At 41.4% G+C, this 5,871-nt stretch overlaps 1 long non-coding RNA gene across 3 annotated transcripts; it reads right to left on the reverse strand.

The window, feature by feature from the left end:
- Positions 1 to 276: 276 nt before the first annotated feature.
- On the reverse strand, positions 277 to 3,351 carry LOC113317138. Of its 3 annotated transcripts, none has more exons than XR_003343278.1 (4): positions 3,179 to 3,351; positions 894 to 2,785; positions 453 to 508; positions 297 to 328 (listed from the first exon to the last, which is right to left on the reverse strand). It is a non-coding gene; the product is annotated as an uncharacterized LOC113317138 (long non-coding RNA). The 3 variants fall into 3 exon arrangements; XR_003343277.1 differs by having other exon boundaries at positions 453 to 522; XR_003343276.1 differs by having other exon boundaries at positions 277 to 328; positions 453 to 2,785.
- Between the last annotated feature and the right edge of the window lie 2,520 nt (positions 3,352 to 5,871).

Here is a 5,871-nt window from a genome sequence, read left to right on the forward strand (position 1 = left end):
GGACCCGTGTTTAATTGAAGCATGCACATCTTCCATGTTCGAAGAAAGCATGCTTACATCGGGTCCCACGTTCGACCAAAGCAGGCACACAGTGGACCCACGTTTAACCGAAGTAGGCACAACAAGCTCACGTTCGATCAAGCAGGCGCATGATGAGTCCCACGGTTGAGCGAAGTAGGCGGGCCCACATGCCTATCAAACAGGTGCAACAGGGCAACGTTTGGTCGAAGCATATACATGGTGGGGTTCACATCCGTTCAGGGTTACATGCACGGTTGTCTATGGGAAGAGGAGCATACAAGTTCTATTCCCTTCTTGGCTCAAATACCTGAAGGAGGAAACCAGTCCCACCAGGGGCGTAACCAGGATTTTAAAAGAGGGGGTGCAAAAAAAAATCACAGGAAAATAAAAAGGCTAGAGAAAAAAATCATTGCACATTAAAGATTGAGTACCTTTTATGCATGTTATTTGACCATCATCGTCTCCAGCGTCGTAGTATATTATTAATCTGCGGCGCTCAACCTGTTAGTCACAAAAAACATGCATTTTCGACTATACGATACAACCTTAGTTTCTATATATGTAAAGCAATAATAAAAAATTTAGATTCCGTAAGTATTGTGCCATAAGTATGTGTACCTCGAAAGCAATAATCAAATTCGCCAACAACTACTTGAATCAACAAAAAAAATAGAACTGAAGGTTCTAACAAAAGTATTTTTCATTCTAATATAATATTATATCATAACACTCGTGTTTCCGTAACAACAAATACAGACCACAAGACACATGTTAGATAGTTAATTCTAAATCAGATCTGTTTCTCTAATTTTATATTTTTATGCATCATGTAGAAGTGCTTCCAATATCCATAAAAAGTCCAAAAAAACTACCTTATATGCAGTATTGTTACCCAAAAGAACGCCTTATATGCTTTACCAAAAAATCCAAGTCTTATTGTATTCAACAATGGCCACGACGTTTTGCCATACCTTGAAATCGTTTCCTAATCTTTTCGTTACTGATATTGCGGAAAATTTCTCGCTCAATATATGTCACTAGACATTCATTCAAATACTCATCACCAATACGATTTCGCAGACGATTCTTCACTATTTTCATTGCAGAAAATACTCGTTCAACGATAGCTGTAGCAACCGGCAGTATCAAAGACAATGTAATCAACAAGTAAACAAGAGGATATACTATATTTCTTTTCGTCTCAACCATTTTCTTGGCAAGCCCACTAATTCCATCCAACTCAAAAAAATCGTTACTAGAAAGCACATCACGAAGAAAGGTGTCTAGTTGTCGTTCTAGTATCATGATTTCAATTTCAGAAAAATCAGATGGATATAATTTGGCAAGACGAATTAACGCACCTTTGTCAAAAGCTGAAAAATTCTCGTTTGGATTCAAATGTGACATGCAAAGAAGCAACTCGGTGTTCTCTTCATCGAAACGGTCATTAAGCGCTGCAATTTGCATATCAATGACATTGTTAAACAAACCCACTTGAAAATGGTGCAGATTTGTCTCTTCTTGTAAATTACGTATACCTCGCCCGAGTGGTACATACGGAGACATCATTTCAGGAACTGCAATATTTTTTTTAGCACAAAAAGCAAAAATATCATTCATAAGACTATCCCACCCACCACCTCGCATGGTATGTAGTTGTTCTTTAGATATCTTGACCAAATTCATGGCATTCACAATGTCTTGGTCTTTCCGTTGCAATGCCTACGACAACTCGTTAGTGACTCCTAACAAAGTGCTCACCAGAAGCAAATTAAATACAAAATCAAATGTCGGCATCAAGATTAGATAAGCGTATGCTTTTCCCCTCGCTTCACTAGCACCTTCTCGACTGACAATCTCCAACATGTCTAAAATTGATGGAAACATCAAAATTAAATTCAGCAGTGTGTTGTAATGTGTACCCCAACGCGTGTCCGAAGGTCGTTTGAGGCAAGTTTCTTGATTCAATCCCGAGCCACTTAAACGTTCACCTTTTTCAACAAGTTCAACCGCTCTAGCCAATTCTTTTTCTCGAAGAACATCTCTGCGTTTGCAAGAGGCAGAAACAATAGTAACAACTTCACTAACTATAGTAAAGAACAATGCAACCTCGCCATGCTGTTGAGCAACATTCATTAATGCCAATTGAAGATGATGCGAGAAACAATGGATAACATACGCCGATGAGTTTTCTCTTAATATGAGTGCCTTAACTCCATTGTACTCCCCTTGCATATTAGTAGCACCATCTAACACTGCCCTCTCAATCTATTTATATTTAAATCATACTTGGCCAACAAAGCATCAATTGAATTCTTCAATGAAATTGCCGTCGTTTCACGAACATGAATGATGCCAATGAACCTTTCAATAATGCATCCTTTCCTGTTGACATAACGTATACAAACTGCCATTTGCTCTCTAACAGATACATCTCGATACTCGTCAACCATAATAGCAAAAATGGAATCACCAATATCATCACATTGCAGGGTCTGTTGGAAGGTCCGAGATCGATAACTCATTTATAATAGTGGAAATTACTTGTGGATTAGAAACAGGGGCAGCAGAAGGTACTTCTGGACCATGAGCAGTAGAAGATGAAGGTACTTCGGTTATTGAAGGCTTTTGTTGTGGAGCAGTAAAAGATGAGTGTATTTCAATTATTGAAGGTACCTGTTGTGGTTCAGGAGTACTAGAAGATGAAGGGAATTTCCCTCCGGTATTCTCTTTCTCTTAATCACAAACTTATCCATTGATATTCCTAAACAAAGATGAAGATAAATTTATTAAACCATGAAACATGAATTAAGAACACAACTCTAATTATGAAATTGAACTGAATAGAAGTGATTAAACACTAGTTTAGATTACTCATAAGAAACAACAGATACCCAATCCCTTCAATTTTCAAACAAGACAAATTGATACTAAAACCCCCAAAATTTAACATAAACCCTAATTTTAGATTTAGATTAAAATCTCCAAAATCAAATTGAACCAAATACTTTGATTAAACATAAGAATCACAAATATCCAATCTGTTTACTTTCCATACAAGGCAATTAAACTAAACCTCCAAACGTTTAACATGAACCATATTTTTAATTTTGATCAAAACTTAAAAATTGGATTGAGAGAAGAAGCCAGAAGGTACCTGTAACCAGATCAGGTAATTTACAAGAACCCAATTAGCCAACGATCAGCAACACTAGAAATATTCAATCCAAACTCTCAATCTCGTGTTGTAATGGGTAAAGATTTTTTTTTTCTTCTGAAGAACGAAATATACCTAATCAGTAAAGAGAGTTTTGTGTTTGGTTTCTTTCTATGCGTAATGGGTCTCTGATCCGAACGTACATGGGAGAAAGTCAAAAATGCTAGTTGGGCGTATTTTCCTTTGGGGTTGGGGTGCAAATGCTAGAGATTTTGGGGTGCAAATGTTAAGATTCTAGGGGTGCAAATGTTAAGATTCTAGGGGGTGCAAATATACTATTTTTTTTTTTTGGCCTTGGAAAATACCGGAGTAGTATTGGTTTTGAAAATCCAAGGGACTGCACCCCCTTGCATGTGGTTGCCTACGCCCCTGGGTCCCACCAAGGTCGTCGTCACACCTAGCATACTCCCACGAACAAAGCAGGCGCAACAGTCCGTCGATTAGACACATCAAGCCCACGTTCGATCAAGCAGGCGCAATAATCCTTCGACTGAAGCAGGCTTAGCAAGGTCGATCCGGCAAGACCGACATTCGAACGGAGCAAGCACGGAGCAGGCTCTCGACCGAAGCAGGCATATCAAGGTCGATCGAAGCAGGCAAGACCGACATCATACTAGGGGAACGCTCGCCTGGACGCCTCTTGAACGTGACATGCTCCAAGGACAAGACGACCCGTCTCTCCTGGTAACATCTAACTTTGTCTCATAAGTTTTATCTTTAACAGTCACCATCACATGCCTACCCCACAATAATGCAACCATTATGCGCTAGGCAGGGGACTTAATGTTGATGGTGGATATTAGTTCAGGGCTAAAATTATAAAAGCCAAAATTATGTGCTGACATCCTACAAAGGATAAAGCCACTGATAAGTATGAATACTTCTCCACTTTACTAATTCACCTAAAATGGAGCATGTAGCAACAATCCCATATACCTTGTGAATTTATAACATTATTAATGTATGACCAGCCTTGTATTTCATGTACTGCTCCACTCTTATCATTGGTGCGGCATGACGAATCTCCAAGCATTAATAATGAAGCATGTACGAAATACCCGTACAGGCTATAACTCTCGGAGTGTTATACTAGCCCGATTGAGCATATGAACTGTCCATATCAGTCTCAGAAACGAACACGACCATCCAACTTCACCAGCATGATTGGATGGCTCAGATCGAATCCATAACCCTCAGGCAGGTATTGGAGTATTCACCACCGACCCAATGCGGGCCCGCATGGTCGGCCTCCCCAAAAGGGTAGCATGGCTTGCCAAATCGTCCATCCAAAGCAGCGCGGACGTGAAATCCTAATTTAGGGTCTGTGGCACATTACATGTGTCGCAAAGCAGTCTCAACCATCCATATTCGCAGGCATAGATGGAGGGTGTAGATGTAGATTCAAAGGGCCCAGAGCATGTCAACACAATTACCGTGGGCCCGCCTACACACATGACCGATCAGTCAGGACCAACTATAGTTGGTCGTTCCAGTTCGTGCGCCCAAACAAGGCATGAAGCACGGCCGGTGAAACCCTAATTAGGGTTTGAACATCACGAGTGTCCATTTTCTCCTGCACGAATGAAGGGTCAAGGATTAGACTAGCCAGGTCCGATGCAAATCAACATGATCACCGTGGGCCCATCTATCTCCACACCCGATCAGCCAATGCATATCATGCCTAGTTTCCTCGATTCGCACGCCCAAACTAGGCGTGGTCACACCTCCCAATTGCAAACTAATCTCGACCACTCAACTTTTCCGGACAAATTGAGTGGCTTAGATCACGTTTCTATAGGACAATGAAATACAGGCGTGTACATCAGCCTGTCGTCTGCACACCAGACTAATCGTGCAAGACCAACCAGGCTTGGTCGACTCGAAACACGCGCCCAAAGTTGTCATGACGCGCGGCCTTTGCGGCACAAAATCTCTGTCGGAAATCAATCCTAGCCGCTCCTCTTTGCCAGACAAATTGAGCGATCTAGATTACACTTTCACGAGACAGTGAGGTATGGGCATGTACACCGGCATGTCGTCTACACGTATGCCCAATCGGCCTTGCCAAAATCGTGTCCCAAGCTTGGATTCGACCAAGCTGAAGAGTGATGCTTGCGCACCTCTTCATAAACCCTAATTCCACTGACGGTCGCAGATGAGTGTCTCAAAAATCATCTCGTCCGTTCAACTTCACCTGCTTGGTTATACAGCCCTGGTCAGGATTTAGTTGGTCAATGAGGTGTCGTGGTGATTACCATCCGCCACTCTACCACACCATGTGGTCGGCCAAGAGAGGACTTGCTTGCGCATCCTCCAAACCATCACATGAAGTAGGCTGGACATGATGTTATTTTAAGACGCTCAACAACGATGCTTCATACATGCTGAATATATTCGATGCATTACATGCATAAAATTCACGTGATATTTTACAAGTATCAAATTCCCAAATAACTTAGTTATTTAACCTAGCATTACATGCTACCTTTTGTGGGTCCCATGATCCGCACATTCGAGACATCAATCATGTCACAAACTGGGGGATACATACTGGCGTATTGGTCTGGCGGTTCAGAGCATGCATCGCACAACGCGCCATCACAAGAACGTGTCAGGAAGTCATGGACGGTTAG

This window comes from Papaver somniferum, chromosome 10 (genome assembly GCF_003573695.1).
Source record: "Papaver somniferum cultivar HN1 chromosome 10, ASM357369v1, whole genome shotgun sequence".
Classification (NCBI taxonomy): Eukaryota; Viridiplantae; Streptophyta; class Magnoliopsida; order Ranunculales; family Papaveraceae; genus Papaver; species Papaver somniferum.